Source organism: Phacochoerus africanus, chromosome 2, assembly GCF_016906955.1.
Source record: "Phacochoerus africanus isolate WHEZ1 chromosome 2, ROS_Pafr_v1, whole genome shotgun sequence".
Taxonomy (NCBI): domain Eukaryota; kingdom Metazoa; phylum Chordata; class Mammalia; order Artiodactyla; family Suidae; genus Phacochoerus; species Phacochoerus africanus.
In genome coordinates, this window is record NC_062545.1 from 263,937,305 (window position 1) to 263,954,244 (window position 16,940).

The window sequence follows — 16,940 nt, forward strand, 5'->3', positions numbered from 1 at the left end:
CTCCTTTCCTTCAAGGCTTGTGGCAGCAGCGCCTTCTCAGATGGGCCTTCCTGGACCACTCTGCTTACCAGCTGCAACCACGCTTCCCTGGCACCCCCGTGCCCCGTCCTTCCTTCCTTCTCCTCCATAGCACTTATCAACACATAACAGCAGAGAGATTTTACTCATTGATTGTGTTTACTGTCCATCTCCTGCCCTCCCACCCCACCCACCCCAATAAAGAAGGTCAGTTTCTTGAAGGTACAGACTCTGATGGCTTGTCCACTCCTGACTCCTCAGTCCTGGCATAGAGTAGGCACTGGGTGAATACTGGCTGAGGGCGTGAGGGTGTGAGTGCCTGGCCCCTCTCTGCCTGCAAGATAGAGTCTAAACTCTCTGGCCTGGTCAAGTCCATTTGCACTCTGGCTCTGTGTCCCTCTCCAGCTCCATGTCCCACTACGTGCCCATGTAAATCCCAGCTAGACTGTACTGCTCGCCACGTCCTCCTGCTGACCTCTAGCCCAGGGCCTTTGCACGTGCTATTGCCTCTGCCTGGAACGCCATCCTCCCTCCCCAACCTCACCCCACCCTCCTGCTGGTGGGGGTGGCCCCCCTCCCTATGCTTCACAACACCCCACTTCTACCTCCTCTGCAGCCCTTTACACACTGCGCGATAATCGCCCATTTACTTGTCTGCAGCTGTTTCTAAACTGCCAGCCCCATGACAGGGGGATCACCCTGCTGTCTCTTGGATTCCCAGTGTTAGGCCCCGAGCACACAGTAGGTTCACAGAACGTGCCTAGCGAGGAAAGGGAGCCCTGAAACCAGGCAAGGCCATTCCTGCAGGTGCCTGAGGATCAGAGCGCGTCTGATAGTGTAATGCACACAGCAGGCATTTAATCCCTGGTGGCTCAGTCTCGGTGGTCGGATATGATAGCGGGATGGCAAGGTCTTGTGCAGGACTTGCTGTCTCCATTGTTCTGGGAGCCCCCAGCTGAAGCCCTGCCATCGTGTGTCACCTCGGGGCCACACCCACAGGCGTTGGCCCCAGAGAGAATTCCTGTCCTCTCCTGCTTTACCATCCATTATATTTTGGCAGCTTGCCCACTGGGCAGAGAAAAGCGCTGAGTCCACTTTCTTCTCAGAACCGGCTGCGTTTCCAATCAGCGCATCATGGAACTAAGAACTTCCAGGGACCTCAGGCACCAAGGAAGCCCATCTCTCATTTTACACTTGAGGACACAGGTTCAGAGGAGGCTGACTGATTTCCTCTCAGTCACACAGCTAATTCGGGATTTTGTGCTCTCTTTCCTCCATGCAGAATTTTATTTCTCTCTGGTTGAACCTATTGGACCCTGAGGATTTTTTTTTTTTTTGGTCTTTTTTTAGCACAGCACCTGCAGCATATGGACGTTCCCAGGCTAGGGGTCGAATCAGAGCTGCAGCAGCTGGCCTATACCACAGCCACAGCAACGCAGGATCCAAGCCACATTTGTGACCTACCCCACAGCTCACAGCAATGCCGGACCCTTAACCCACTGAGCGAGGCCAATGGTCGCACCTGCGTCCTCATGGATACTAGTCAGGTTCTTAACCTGCTGAGCCACAAGGGGGACTCCTGGACCCTGAGGAATTTGATAGTTTAGTCTAAAACTTTCACTTGGGCTAAATCCTTATTGTGACTCACCACACTAATAAATGAAGAGAGAAGGACATGGTGTCCAGGCAGGAGACTAGATATGACTTCTGGCCCTCTCACTCTTACTGTCCCCCACCCCATATATGGTCTGCCATCAACAGAGGGATGGCAGTCACCTGCCTCAGGCACTGCCACTCCCCTTTGACAAGGCCGTCCGTGGAGAGTTCCCTGGAGGACAGTTCTACTCTCACGGGCACAGGGGCTCCCGGCCAGGGCTGCTGGAGTGGAGGGAAGCGGCAGCGGTGAGGGTGGGCCCCGCAGCTCGGGGTGCTGGCAGAAGGATCAGGGAGGCAGGTGAGGGGAGACGCCAGTTGGAAGTGAACCCAGAACTCCCCTTTCACTGCAAGTCACCCGCCACTGGCACCAGACGAATTCACAACCTCTGGTCCCACAGGAAATCATTCCTCCTAATTATTGTTATTAGGCACAATGACTAATTAGTAAAAATAGCTACCATTTTGCTGGGTGCCAACTTGTGCCTGGTACTTAATGCATATTATTTCTTTTTTTTTCCTATTTTACACTCCTTAGTTTACTTTCTATTTTTCTAATTATAAAGTCAATATATGTTCATGGAAAAAATATTTAATGATACAGAAAAGCAGAGAAAGGAAAAAAAAAATCACCCTTCATCTCACCACCCACGCATAGCCAGCCACGGCTAATGAGTTGGTGTTTTCTTTCCAGGATTTCTTCTCTGTCTCTCTCTCATCCATCTCCACATGTGTGTGCATGTGTGTGGAATATAAGATTTAACATAGCTGTCATCTTACTTATATAAATAATTACTTTTTGGGCGGGGGTCCTTTAAGGGCCACACCTGCGGCATATGGAGGTTCCCAGGCTAGGGGTCGAATTGGAGCTGCAGCTGCCGGCCTACACCACAGCCACAGCAACACCAGATCTGAGCTGAATCTGTGACCTACACTGCAGCTTGGGGCAACACCAGATCCTTAACTCACTGAGCAAGGCTGGGGATTGAACTCACATCCTCATGGATACTAGTGGGTCCTTAACCCACTAAGCCACAACAGAAACTCCCCTAAAGTTACTTTTAACTCTCATGATGATCCTAAGAGTTGGGTACTATTATCTCCCTTTTACAGATGAGGAACCTGAGACTCAGAGAGGGTAAGAAATTTGTCCAAAGTCACACAGCAGAGAAGCAGCAAGAGAGGGGTTCAGGTTAAGTCTCTCTGTGGTCCAGACCTGTCTTGCTCTACTCTGCCATGTTGCTTCCCACTCATGAGGGGAGACTTGGGGGTGGTTTAGATTCCATGTCTCCTTCTGCTACCTCGATCTTCTGCCCATGCCCGAGGGACCACGCTCTCCTGGGAGAGGCAGCTACTGATAGAGGAGACAACAAATACTCCAGCTAGGTCAACTCTACTGGCCAGTACCTGACTATGGAAAGCTTCGAAAGGTGAAGCTTCAGAGCAGACACTCTGTCAGAAATTGGAGGGAGTCTGTATTTTCTGTCCATAGAGATATCTGGAAAGCTGAAATCAGAAAGCATAATGAACTAGTTTTTGAGAGATGTTTTGCATGGGACAAACACAAGTAACTTCTACAGGACAGCTGCCAGAGGGCCCACAGGGCATCCTCCAGCCTGGCCTGCAAACACCTGCAGGGAGAGAACAGTGAGGCCCCGGAGTCCACGTCTTCTCAAGTGGCTGGAACAAAACCGTGGGCTGTAAACATCTCTAGGTTGGCACCAGGCAGGTAAACATGTGGCACCTACTCTGTGCCCAGCCCCACACACAGGGATCTAACATAAATAAGGTGGTATCTCTGCCTGCAAGGAGCTGGCATTTGGTGCAGCGAGAGAATTCCCAAAGGGTACAGCAAGTGCTGAGACATGGACACAGAAACCTTTTTTGTTCCAAAACCCTCAAGTGCAGATTCCTAAAATCTTTAAGAGGGGAGATTTCATGGTGGAGAAGAAGTTAGGGGAACGGAGGGCAGGAACAAACGGATTGAGGGCTTTTACAAAAGTCCTCTGTACATCAAAACAAAATGATAGAGAGAGAGGACTAAATAATACATCCTATGTTTATCTTATGTATCTTAAATTTAGGAACAAGAAGTTGGCAGAATTTGCTCCCTAGACGTTTGGGGGATCTTACTCCCTTGCAGTTTGAACAAGATGCTTGGAATCTGTTTTGCTTTGCTGCAAAGCAGTGTTCGCAACGGGCCTCATATGTGTGTGTGTGTGAGTGTGTGTGTGTGTGTGTGTGTGTGAGTGAGTATGTTCCACCATCTAAAGATTCAGTCATCTCTAACTGAATCACCAGGTGTTATTGAATCCTACCTTCTTGATCCTACCAGAGTCAGAGGATGCTGTAAATGTGAAAAGCTTGGAAAAGCCATCAGTTAGAGGCTCAGAAACAGAGGAATTTCTCAACGTGCCTGCCCCACACTCTGTCCCTTACTGGTGCTGAGGGCTTCAGCCCCTCTCCCTAACTTCAGGCCAAGGAATCCTCCCATCACCCCCTTCACACAGGCACCCTCTAGACAACACGCGGGAGGCGTGTCCAAAGCCCCGTGTGGTCCCTCAGCCCCGTCACAGCTGCAGTGGCCACTGTCCATGCTGCCTTCCTCCTCTTCACTCCCCACGCTCATGAGTCCCAGCAGGAAGGGCATTCCTACTTCTCATACGTGGGAAGGAAAATGTTTGCGGTTGCACTGAAAGGTATGTGGAAGGAACTCTGCAGTTCCTGGATATCAGAGAGGGAGCTGAAGGGCCTGGGAGGGCTACTGCGCAGACAGGGAGGGGTTTGAGGCCCCTTCTCAGCCTGGTGCAAGAGGGTTCAGATCGCATCTCTGCCACTTAGGTTCTGTGTGACTTTAGGCAAGTCACCTAGCCCTTCTGCTCCTGTTTTCTCATCCTTAAAATAGAGGTACTATCTCCCTTGCAAAGCTGTTGTGACGATTAAGTGATGTTTGATATAAATATATATATAGTATATAAAATAGGAGACTACATATATATATTATCTTTATAAAACGGTTTAAAACACTCTGTACACACATGTTCATGCATGCACGCACACACAGCAGGTATAAACAGTAGCTGGCGTAGGGCAATCATCAACTTCTCTGGACTGGCCATGTCTACACTTCCTAAATCTGTCACGAAGAACAGATGCCATGGTGTAATTGAAAGGATTAATATGCAAAAGTATTGCATATTAATAAATGCAAAGTATTTAATGCAAAGTACTTAAAGAAAACACTGAGGTGGATTTTTTCATTCTGTGCTTCGAACAGAATGATATCCATCCCATCATTTTGCAGCGAGGGGTTTTGGAGGTTTTTCCAGCACAGCTCAGGGATACAAAATCCAAAGTGGGCAAAATATACAGGCTGACTTAGCTTCACACACTGAGCCTGAAAATGAAGCACAAATTACTTGAATTCCCACATTCATGCCAGAGCTCTCTTTGGAAACAGCATTTTCTCTTTGGAGAATATACTAACAACTGAGAATATCTCCACATTGTATAATGATCATCAAAGGGACACCTACAACCGCTCGGCTCATACATTATTATGCATTTGATAAACTGCTCCACTAGATACACCAGTCAGCCCCTTGCAGCTGGAGTCCCACGGAGTCCCAAAGCTCCACCAGCCGGCTCAGCCCCATCCACGTTATTTTATTTTATTTATTTCTTTATTTTTAACTTTATTTTATCTATTTTTGGTCACGTCCATGGCATGTGGAAGTTCCCAGGCCAGGGATCGAACCCACACCATAGCAGTAACCAGAGCCACAGCAGTCACGACGCTGGATCCTTCACTGGCTGAGCCATCAGCCCCAACCAATCTTGAGCCAGGCCTGGCCCAGCACATGGAACCTCAATCATTTTAGGCGCAGGGATGTTCTTTCTGCTGGAATCCTCACGCCTAAGCAGAAGCTCAAACTCTGGCGGCTGTCAGCCCCCTCCTCCGGGTGGAGGTCAGTTTGTCTGCTAGTTTCCCACTAGGAGGATGCCCTGGCCACTATCCCTGCACATGTGACAGGACCCCTGCCAAGTCCCTGCCAAGTCCTCCATTAGGGTGGCAGATGCCATTGTCCATACTCCTCCCTGCCACCTGGGTCCAGCTGTGAACGACCTGAGCTCCTGAAACCAGGAGGTCATTACGCTTGGTTGCCAGTGTCTGACCCTCCATGCCTCGCTTGCCATCCTGGGCCCATAGCCATAGCCCCAAATGAATCTAAGTCTGATGGTCATGCCCTTTGGTTTGCAAAGCCTGCTAACTCTCCATATCATTCTACAAGGACCCCAAACCTCAGAATACGCTGGCCTCTGATGTACATCCCTACCCAGTGGCCCAAGTTGTAGGGGTCCCCTTTAATACTGCCGGGTTTAAGAACGATGACATCTCTTCGCAATAAGACTTGAAAAATATAGATACAGTTGGGTAAGCAAACAAAACCCTCCTATATAATCTCGCTATCTAGAAATGGACATTTTTAATATTTTAGTAAATTCCTTTCCTGTCCTCTTCTCTGAATATGATTTTTCACTTAGTTGAACTCCCACTTCACACACACTTTTGTAGCCTGCTTTTCCATCTAACACTTTATTCTAAGCATTTTGCTGTATCACTGAAATTATTTATAGATACCTTTAATGATTGGATGACTACCCCTCAAACTAAAGGATATTTACATTGTTTCCTATTTTTCTTTCTTTTTTGCTTTTTAGGGCTGCTCCTATGGGATATGGAGGTTCACCAGGCTACAGGTTGAATTGGAGCTGTAGTTGCTGGCCTCTACCACAGACACAGCAGCCACGTCTGCGACCTACACCACAGCTCATGGCAATGCCAAATCCTTAACCCACTGAGTGAGGCCAGGGATTGAACCTGCAACCCCATGGTTATTAGCTGGATTTGTTTCCACTGCACCACAATGGGAACTCTGTGTTCTGATTTTTCACTACTTAGAAGAACATATTTATACAATAAATTTTTCTCATAATTTTGGATTATGTCTTTGGTGTAAAGTTCCAGAAGTGAAATTTCTGAATCCACAGGTATTAACATTTTTAGGGCCCTCGATATATATATTCTGGCTTTAGTCTATGACCTTGTAAATTGCTAAGGAAGAAAGTCAGAGTCACCAATTCAAAGCCTTTTTTTTTTTTTTTATCTATAATCTTTTGTTTGTCCTGAAGTTAACTATGCAGATGACAATAAAATAGGGGGACACATCTTTCTATTAACTTCAACACAAATATAGGTTTAAAAATATTTCACACAGAAGTATGTGAAACTAGAAGTAATGAGATGAAGCAATATTTTCAAGTGACCCACAGCCACTTTCCCAATAATAGGAAATAGTCATTGAGATTTGTATCTCTAATTACTTTTTAGACTCTTCTTCTCAAAGCTATGAATCTGGGTTTGCGTCCGCACCCTAAACAACCAGGATTGGAAAGAGTGAACTCTATCTTGGAGTTTCTTGTGTAGAAGGTGAACTCGGGGCAGGTGTCAATGACTCAGAATCCATTTATGTAATACATTTTTTAAAAGATCTGTCTTCCGGAGTTCCTGTCATGGTTTAGTGGTTAGCGAACCCGACCAGCATCCATGAGGACACAGGTGTGATCCCTTGCCTCACTCAGTGGGTTAAGGATCCGCCGTTGCCATGAGCTGTAGTGTAGGTCGCAGATGTATCTTGGATCCCGCACTGCTGCAGCTGTGACATAGGCCAGTGGCTGTAGCTCTGACTGAACCCCTAGCCTGGGAACCTCCATATGCCCCAGGTTCAGCCCTAAAAAGACAAAAAAAAAAAAAAAGACCTCTCCCCCTCCAAAATCTGTCTTCCCCAGGAACCCTCCCCTCCAGATTCCTCCAGGCAGAATTCATCACCCTTTCTCCCCTAGCTCATCCCCAGTGCCTCATTTAACACTTAACTTCGGTCTTTTTGCATTTGATTTATCTGTCAAGTCACCCACTAGGCTGGGACTCCCCAAAGGCAAAACCTGGTGTGGTTCCCAAGACCAAGCATAGAGATCAACTCATCACAGGACGAGGATCGACTTTCAACTTGCCAGCAAGCACGTTCATCGTGCCTTGTTAGGAACTCGGTGTACAGGGCAGACCCCAAAGGGGAAGGAGAAGGAGGGCCAACGCCAGCCCAGAGGCTGTCCTCAGAGCAATGGTCAGAAGAAAAAAGTATTTCTTCTAAAATATCTGTGGTTCCAAAATGAAAGAAAAACCCACTGGGTATTTATGGAGGACCTTCCAGATGGTAGGATTGTGCTAGGTGATGGGATCTAGGAAGTGCTTTCTGCCTTCCTAGAGCTCATGGGCAACAGCAACGAGGAGAGGATTCAGTGATCTTTACATAAAGCTATCCACAGAGGAGGGACAGTACCCATGCAAAACCAGCATAGGGCAGGAGAAAGTCTGGTCATCCACTGACCAGAGACCACCATGTTTCGTCAATTACCTACAGCTCATTCAAGTTTCCTTCCAGCAGACACCAGGAAATCAGCCCCTGCCTCGTCTCAATGATCTATCTGCTCACTCATTTCCATTTGGTAGTAACCTTCCAAGGATAAGAAAGACCTTTGAAATCTACTAAATCTGACTGCAAATTTCTCCAGGGAGTCTCACACATACGCTGATTTGCCATGAAAAATTTATTACTTCGAACCAAACGGCTATTTTAAAATATGTTCTACATAATTGGGATAAAATATCTAAGGCCTAGGGATAAAGATTCATGAAGAAAAAGCGTGGAGTGGTGGGAAGTTTGGGCGTGAGACAGCTGGGGATAAAATCCCCCTTCTGCTGAATACGAATCCTATGACACTGAGAGCTGCCTTAGCCTTCCTGGGGTTCAGTATTCCCATCGGTAGAATAAGGATAATGAGACTCGCCTCCTAAAGGAGGAAGGAGGGGAAGAGGAGAAAAAGAAAAGGGCCGTGTGTGTAGGTAGGGCGCGTGGCCTGCTTAAGAGGTGGGAGGAGGAACCTTCTTCTGGTGGGTAGGAGGTGGGACAAGGGATGAGGAATCAGCTGACTCCGATTCCCAGTCTAGCTTGAGTCCCAGGGAATTCTCTCTAACAACTTCAGTTTTTCTGTCTGTAAAATCTGCAGACTGGAATACATGATCTTAAGGCTCCTCACAATTCTGACTTTTTTTTCCTTTCTTTCTTTTTATGGCCATGCATACGGCATGTGGAAGTTCCCAGGCCAGGGACTGAATCTGAGCCACAGCTGCAACCTACACCGCAGCTGCGGCAACAACAGATCCTTTAACCCACCACACTGGGCTGGGGATAGAACCTGTGCCTCCACAGCAATCCAAACCACGGCAGTCAGATTCTTAACCCCACTGTGCCAGAGTGGGAACTCCAGTTTTGACATTTTTATCAGGCCCTTTGTTTGTCTCTTCTAAAGTGTGTGAGGCAGGGGACAAATAATATCCAATTAAGGGTGGTGCCAAAGCAGGCCAACATAATGCCACCGGGCCGGGGCTTTCAGGGGGCCAGGTGAGAAACAGCCAGCCTAGCCCACCACGCAGGAGAACTAGCACTTGTAAAAGATCCTGCCACATGCTGGTGGTTCATGAGCAAAGAGAAGAGATCCGTTTCACATTTTGACAGCACTGGGCTGGGCATTCATAAAATATTGAAGTGACTAATAAAGTCATTTTTCATTTCAGCAATGGTTTTCTCTGCTTATCTGTACATGTGTTTGTTCATCTAACCACAGATTTCTTCAACTAGTCAGAACATCTGTTTGGAGGATCTGGCAGGCAGACTTGCTGCTTGTCCCTGAGGAGGCAGGGTTCCAGGCTTCTCTCCTTGCCTTGTAGATACTGCCTATTTCCTGTGTCCTCACATTATCTTCTCTGTGTGTGCCTGTGTCCGAATTTCCTCTCCTTATAAGGATGTCAGTCATATTGGGCTAGGGTCCATGCTAATGACCTCATTTGAACTTGACTGCCTCTATAACATCCCTCTGTCCAAATAAGGACCCATTTTGAGTTTCTGGGGGTTATCCTTTCAACACACACATTTTGGGGGGTGACATAATTCAGCCCACAGCAGGCAGTCAACTTATTCATTCATTCACTCATGTGTTGTTTCTTCATTCATTCTTCCAACCCTAACCAAGCACATCACATGTGCTAGGCATTGAGTTGGGTACCAGATACAAAGCTGGACACTCCTAGCCACGGAGAACCTCACACTGGGTAGAGGTACCTCACCCACACAAACAGGTCACTCGGCGTGTCATAGATGTGAATCGAGAGGTAGGCACCAGACGGCAGGGGACACTCTCCTCCCCAGGGACTTCAGGGCAGGTTTCCAAGGCCCCTAGGAGGTAGCTGAGAGATGAAAGAGTTGGGCAGAGCTTTCAAGGTGGTGGGTAGGAAGAGAGGAAAGCCTGGATTCCACCCAAAGGAAACTGCATGTGTAAACAAAACAGGAGTGTGGGAGGAAAGAGCCCAACTCAAGTGATGGGGATGGAGCAGCTAAAGAGAAGAGATTCAGGGTAAGGGCAAGTACAGGCGGTTACCATGGCAACAGCAGGTAGCAGCGAAATCTCCCCGTCAGGTTTCTACCTCTACCTACTTAGAGCACGACCAAGGACTAGGAGGCAAGTGAGAAGCCCTCCGAGGAGCCAAAATCAAGATCTCAAAGTTCAGGCCCTGAAGTTTATGTCTGTCAGTGAAGGAGGGCCTCTTGGGGCCTCACTCCATGCCTATGTCCTCTTATTTTACCCACACTTCTAACAAACTTGGTGATCTGATTTTCAGACCATCACACAGCATGCTGCAGCCAGCACATCAGAAGAAAAGAGACAGAACACCACAGCCATGGAATCTTCAGTACAGGAAGCTGCCTGCTGGGAAACAGAGGAAATAGAAAAACTCTCCCAAGCTGATGCAAGAATCTCAGGGCTCTTCAGGGGCACCAACGCATCACAGAACAATCTAAAACCAGTTTGCAGAATCATCATTCAAACAAAAAGTCAGATGCACCGAAATGTATTTAAGAAGCCAAGATTCCCAATAAAACAGAAAGGGTTTGGTGTTTAAAGAATTAAACGGGAGACCAATCCAGAAATAAAAATCAGAGCCTTATTCCCCTTCCCCCAAGGGTCTCCAACAGCCCGGGTCTCACTGTATTGACAAGGGCCGGCTTCAGCTGAACTATAAGTGCTGAGGGACTTCTAGAGTTTTCTGTTGCAAGTAACGTCATAAGCCACTTGAGTCAAATCTTCATGTTAGGTCCCAGAAAATGAGGCTCAGCTGGGGGAAGGGACTTGGCCAGAACCATCCAACAAGAAAGGAACAGAGCCAGAGTGGGAACTGGCTTCTCTTAACCCTGTGCCCTGAGGACTTAGGGAGCCCCCAGGATGAGCCAGTTTGGGGCAGCTCTGAAGCAGAACCAGCAATGGTTCCAAATGACAGAGATGTTCAGGGGCTTGAGGAAAAAGGAAAAGGTGCACATTAGACCCTGGGGTTGGAAGGACCACTAAAGACCCACTGACAATCCTTGCTGGGACTCCACACTCCTGACCCTCAAAGTGATACTAGAAGGTAAGCATGGCAGAAATTACTGCTTGACTTACAGACAAGGAAACGGAGGCCCTTGTCTCGGGGGGGATAACTACTTGGCCTACATGACACAGTGTCAAGGGCAGGACCAGGACCAGAACTGTGGTCTCCTACCCTCTGCAAACACCGAACACTAGTAGTATAAAATCCCCAGTGATAGGTCCCTGGGAAACCATCCGTTTGCTTTGTGCCCATGACCTTGGAGGAGGTCTCATCTTCTGACACCCTCTCGTGAGGCACATCTGAGCTCACTTCGCTACCACTTGGGCCAAAGCGTGTTACTTCTCTGCTGTGAGCAGCGTGGCTTGATTTCGGATCCTATTCCTCATGACCATCCTTGAACCTTTTGCTGTCGCAGTAAACATCCCTGCATCTTGTGCAGTGCTCCAGGAACTCTGCCTTTCCTTCACAGCTTCCTCGTCAGCTGAGTCTAACAGTTTGGAAAACAGTACAGCATCATTACAGCTTCAAACCAAACACCAATTCTAGCCCAGGACAGTGGCAGTTTTTCTTTAGAATACATTTATCGTTAAAACAAAGCGTAGTGGGGTTTGGAGACAAAGTGATGCTTGGAGTTGTCAAGACAGTTGCAAATGCTGGAGGGAAACTTTTTTCTTTTCTCTTTTTCAGATAATGTCTACTTTGTAGGTAGGTACAATTTCAATTTTTTTTTGTCTTTTTTGTTGTTGTTGTTGTTGTTGCTATTTCTTGGGCCGCTCCCGCGGCATATGGAGGTTCCCAGGCTAGGGGTTGAATCGGAGCTGTAGCCACCGGCCTACGCCAGAGCCACAGCAGCATGGGATCTGAGCCGCGTCTGCAACCTACACCACAGCTCAGGGCAACGCCGGATCGTTAACCCGCTGAGCAAGGGCAGGGACCGAACCCGAAACCTCATGGTTCCTAGTCGGATTCGTTAACCACTGCGCCACGACGGGAACTCCCAATTTTTTTCTTTTTTTTGGCCACACCTGCAGCCTGTGGAAGTTCCCCAGCCAGGGATCAAACTCATGGCAGAGCAGTGATCTTAGCCACTGCAAAGACAACACTTGATCCTTAACCCGCTGAGCCACGAGAGAACTCCTCAATGTTTTTTTCCCCCTGTAATTTAACAATTTTTAGATTACATAGGAAAGAGCTTGGGTATTTTTAATAGTCTCAAATATAATTATTATTTTGACTATTAAGTCATTTTGCAATACTACAAAGGCAAATCACTAAGTGTAACTATGCGGTTTGCATTTCTTTGTATTTTTAAAGGGCATATGCTGGGTTTTGTTAGATGAGAAAGCCAGTGGTAATCAAATAGATGTTTTTGTTTTTTTTTAACGGGTGGGGAAACTGATTTTTCAAAGCTGGTGCAGGTTCTAATTGGTATACAGCTCTTTTTAACAACACTGGTGGTGATCACACATCTATATTTTAATAAACCCCAAGACTTGGCCAAATGTGTTCATGTGTTCACCCCTGTTCTATCCCTGGTCGTCAGAGCGGTGCTGTGAAGGAGGCAGGATAGAGACAGACGGGCCGTCCACAAGCCTCTACAATGTGATAGCCCTGGACTGGGGCTCCGAAGGGGAAGGAGACACAGTGCCCCTCCTCCCAAGAGGCTCCTGGGAGGTCGTAGGCAGGAACGTAGACCTGCCGCTTGGGACTTCTCTTCCAGTGCATATTCAACCTTATCATCTGCTTCCTCTGCCATCGGCAACTCCACTGAAGTCAAGCAGTGGGGTTTCCTTTTGAAAGAGACACCTTCTCATCTGGACCTTTCACCCACACGGCGCCCACTGGTGGCAGAGCTGTCATCGGAGCATTTCAAATCCAGGTCCTCAGAGGATGCACGCACATCAAGAGACACTCCATCCTCATGAAGCGCTCTCCCTCCCCGCTCCTCCTCCCTGCTGTCTAACACCACTCTGCTTAGAATCCTCCAACTACAAAATGCCTCTCACGCCTCTGCCTTTGCATAAGCCAAGCCGTCCCTTCTGCTCAGAATGCTCCTCTCTGCCCATATATTGTGCGACCCTCTCTATGTCATTAAAACTTAACACATGTCAGTTTTTCCAGGGTACCCCTCTCCCTTCTCTGTGTCACTTCTGCACATGGTGGGACTTGTCACCCTAAGTTGTGATTTTCCTTTTTTTTTTTTTGTCTTTTTGCCATTTCTTGGGCCGCTCCTGCGGCATATGGAGGTTCCCAGGCTAGGGGATGCATCAGAGCTACAACTGCCGGCCTACACCAGAGCCACAGCAACATGGGGACCCGAGCCGCGTCTGTGACTTACACCACAGCTCACAGCAACGCTGGATCCTTAACCCACTGAGCAAGGCCAGGGATCGAACCCACAACCTCATGATTCCTAGTCGGATTTGTTAACCACTGGCCCACAACAGGAACTCCCATGTGATTTTCTTATCTCTCTGCCTCAATCCCCTCTTGGGTCTGCAAGCATCTTCAGTGTATTGGCTGTATTTTATGACTCTATATCCTCAGCACTTGGTCTCTAATCTGGCACATGGCAGATGTTCAACACTATTTCTTTTTTTTTTTTGTCTTTTGTCTTTTTGTTGTTGTTGTTGTTGCTATTTCTTGGGCCGCTCCCACGGCATATGGAGGTTCCCAGGCTAGGGGTTGAATCGGAGCTGTAGCCACCGGCCTACGCCAGAGCCACAGCAACGCGGGATCCGAGCCGCGTCTGCAACCTACACCACAGCTCACGGCAACGCCGGATCGTTAACCCACTGAGCAAGGGCAGGGACCGAACCCGCAACCTCATGGTTCCTAGTCGGATTCGTTAACCACTGCGCCACGACGGGAACTCCGTCAACACTATTTCTTGAATGAATAAATAATATTAAGCACTCAACAAGCATTCTAGGCACTCAGGTCATTTCCAGTCCTCACGATGGTCCTAGGAGGCAGGCATTATCTGCCTCAGTTTACAGATTAGGAACTTGAGACTCAGAGGAATTAGAAGACTTGGCTAAGATCAGAGTCAGAAAAAAAAGGACTAGGATCTGAAGCCAGATTTGCCCGCCATCAACGCTCTTTATACAACACCATGCTGACTCTGCTGAATTTCCCTCGTGGGGGGTGGGTGGGGTCTCTCCTGTAAAGTCTGATAAAGGCAGGGACCCTGGCCACTGTCGCCATTCTCCACCCCAGACAAACAGAGGCCAAGCCAAGGAGGGGTCCATCTCTGGTCCCCCTATGACTCCCACGGTCGATCCTTCCTTTCTGTTTTTTCCCTGACAGCCCTTTCTGCAGCGTGGATCAGAACAAGATTCAAAGCACCTTTGCTCCTCGTCGTCTCGACTCCGAGTTTCATTTTTCTCCGACTGGTCTGACTGCTTTGGAAAATGGTCAAAGACCAGCTCTTACTGAGACTAATTATTTCTTTAAGACGTGCAGATCCATCCATGGGCGAAAAGAAGGCCGGGAGGCAAAGTTAAATTACACAGTACATCACTGTCCCCAGCCCATTCATCTCTGCCATTCTGTCAGTGTAAAAATTTACAGCAGAGATGATCTCTTTGAAGGGGTTCAAGTCCTAGAAAATACAAGGTAAATTTTAAATAGAATTTTAATTTTAATGAAAGCTGTAGGGAATGCTGTTTATGTTGCTTATCTTTCATACCTGGTGATTAAGTTAATTTATGCCTAATGGAAAAGGATATTTCTAATCCCCAGACAGGCTCAACATCTGTCTAGGACTGTGTTTTCAGAAGCCTGAAGCTGCTTGTGATGGATGTAATAAAGCCAGGAAGCTCCTGGACTGACACCTGAAGGCTATGTGTAAGAAGGACTGGGGACCTTATATCTCCACCCAGCGCTTGTGTTGAAATAAAATAAAGTCCCAAGCAATTTTTTCCTGGCAGCCCTTAAAGATCCTGCCTCTCACGTTTTCAGATTATTCCCTGGACAGGCCTGGGGGAAGGAAGCTGGGCTGTGGGACTCTGGATGGTTTCGTGCTCCGTTAAAACTAGCGGTTCTGGAGCCCCATCTAAATGCTCCTGCTCTGCCCGCACTGTCTCATTTAACTCTACATTAGTCCTGCAGGTGGCAAATATTATCCCCACTTTACATGTGGGGAAATGAAAGCTCCAAAAGGTGGTATACTTCCCTGGGGACAAAGCTTGTGAGTCATGAAGGTAGCACTTGATCCTAAAGCAGGTAGCTCTTGTTCTTTCCCCAATAGTACGTACAAGGCAGCAGTCAGCAAAAACTATGGCCTTGGGTCAAAAACCAATTTGCCATCTGTTCTGTGTGTGTGTTATTATTGGTTTTTTTTTTTCATCTTTTAAAGTTTTATTGAAGTATAGTTGATTTACAGTGTTGTGATAATTTCTGCTGTACAATAAAGTGATTTAGTTATACATGGTACACATAGCCATTCTTATTCAGCTTCTTTCCCCATATACAGACTATTGAGTCCTTTGTGCTATACAGCAGGTCCGCATCAACCATCTATTCCATACACAGTAGTGGGCATATGCCATGTGCTTTTGATAAATAAAGTTTTACTGGAACACGGCCACATCTATTCGTCAATGTACTGTTTCTGGCCAAATTAAATAGGTGAGGTAGAAACAATACAGTCAGCAGAGTCTGAAATTTTATTTTCTTTTTAGGGCCATACCCTCAGCATATGGAGGTTCCCAGGCTAGGGGTTCAGTCAGAGCTACAGCTGCTGGCCTAAGCCACAGCCACAGTAACACAGGATCTGAGTTCCATCTGCAGCCTATACTACAGCTCACAGCAACACCAGATCTTTAACCCACTGAGTGAGGTCAGGGATCAAACCCACATCCTCATGAATACTAGTTGGGTTCATTACCACTGAGCCACAATGGGAACTCTATATTTTCTACCAGGCCCTTTACAGGGCAAGTCTGCCAACCCCCAGAACAGGACCTAGAGCATCACAAGGAAATTTCCTGGGCATCTACTACCTCTAAGACCTGGGTTGGGGGAGGATGTGGATCAAAACTGAAGAAGACACAGTCTGTGGCTTCAAAGATTCATCAGCTTCTGCCTCTCACCCCTTTCTCCACAGTGGCTTTAAACCAGGGCTAGGCAGCCGGGACACACACTCAATTTAATCTCCATTCCCCGCCCTCCCCCAGCATACTGCTCTTCACATGACCAAGACCCCTCTCCTAGTTACAAATTAAACAGACACGGGCGGTGATGCTGGGAGGGAGCCGCTGGGCAATGATTCTATGCAGGCAATTCCTGGACATGAGATTAAGTGTTCACCCCTCCGATGGGTGAAAAGAGAAAATAAATTAGGCACATGTGTAAATGTGTGAGCATGTGCATCTATTCTTTTATGAAATCATGCTGACAGTATTTCATCAAACCATATGAAATGGCAAATCTTAGACTATTTTGACACACAAAAATGTCAGTTTCACATGGCTCGAGCTAGAGAGTAACACTTAATTTTTTTTTTAATGTCCATACATGGAAAAATAAAATGTTGGCTGTTCTCTTAATCTGGTCTTCACAATTTGGTTTTTTTTTTTTTAATGTTATTGGTTTATAAAATTTGAAAGTCTGGAAATTACCCATCTTATGCCAGCAGCAGCTGGCCCCAAAACACCCTCATAAAATTTGGCAGTAGCTATCAAAGCTTCAACATCACATTCTCCGACCCAGAAATTTTATTTCT

General features: G+C 47.2%; 1 protein-coding gene across 1 annotated transcript in view; it reads right to left on the reverse strand.

Moving 5' to 3' along the window:
• The window catches only part of TTLL11 (tubulin tyrosine ligase like 11), a 255,043-nt gene that overhangs the window by 65,407 nt on the left and 172,696 nt on the right, over positions 1-16,940 (reverse strand).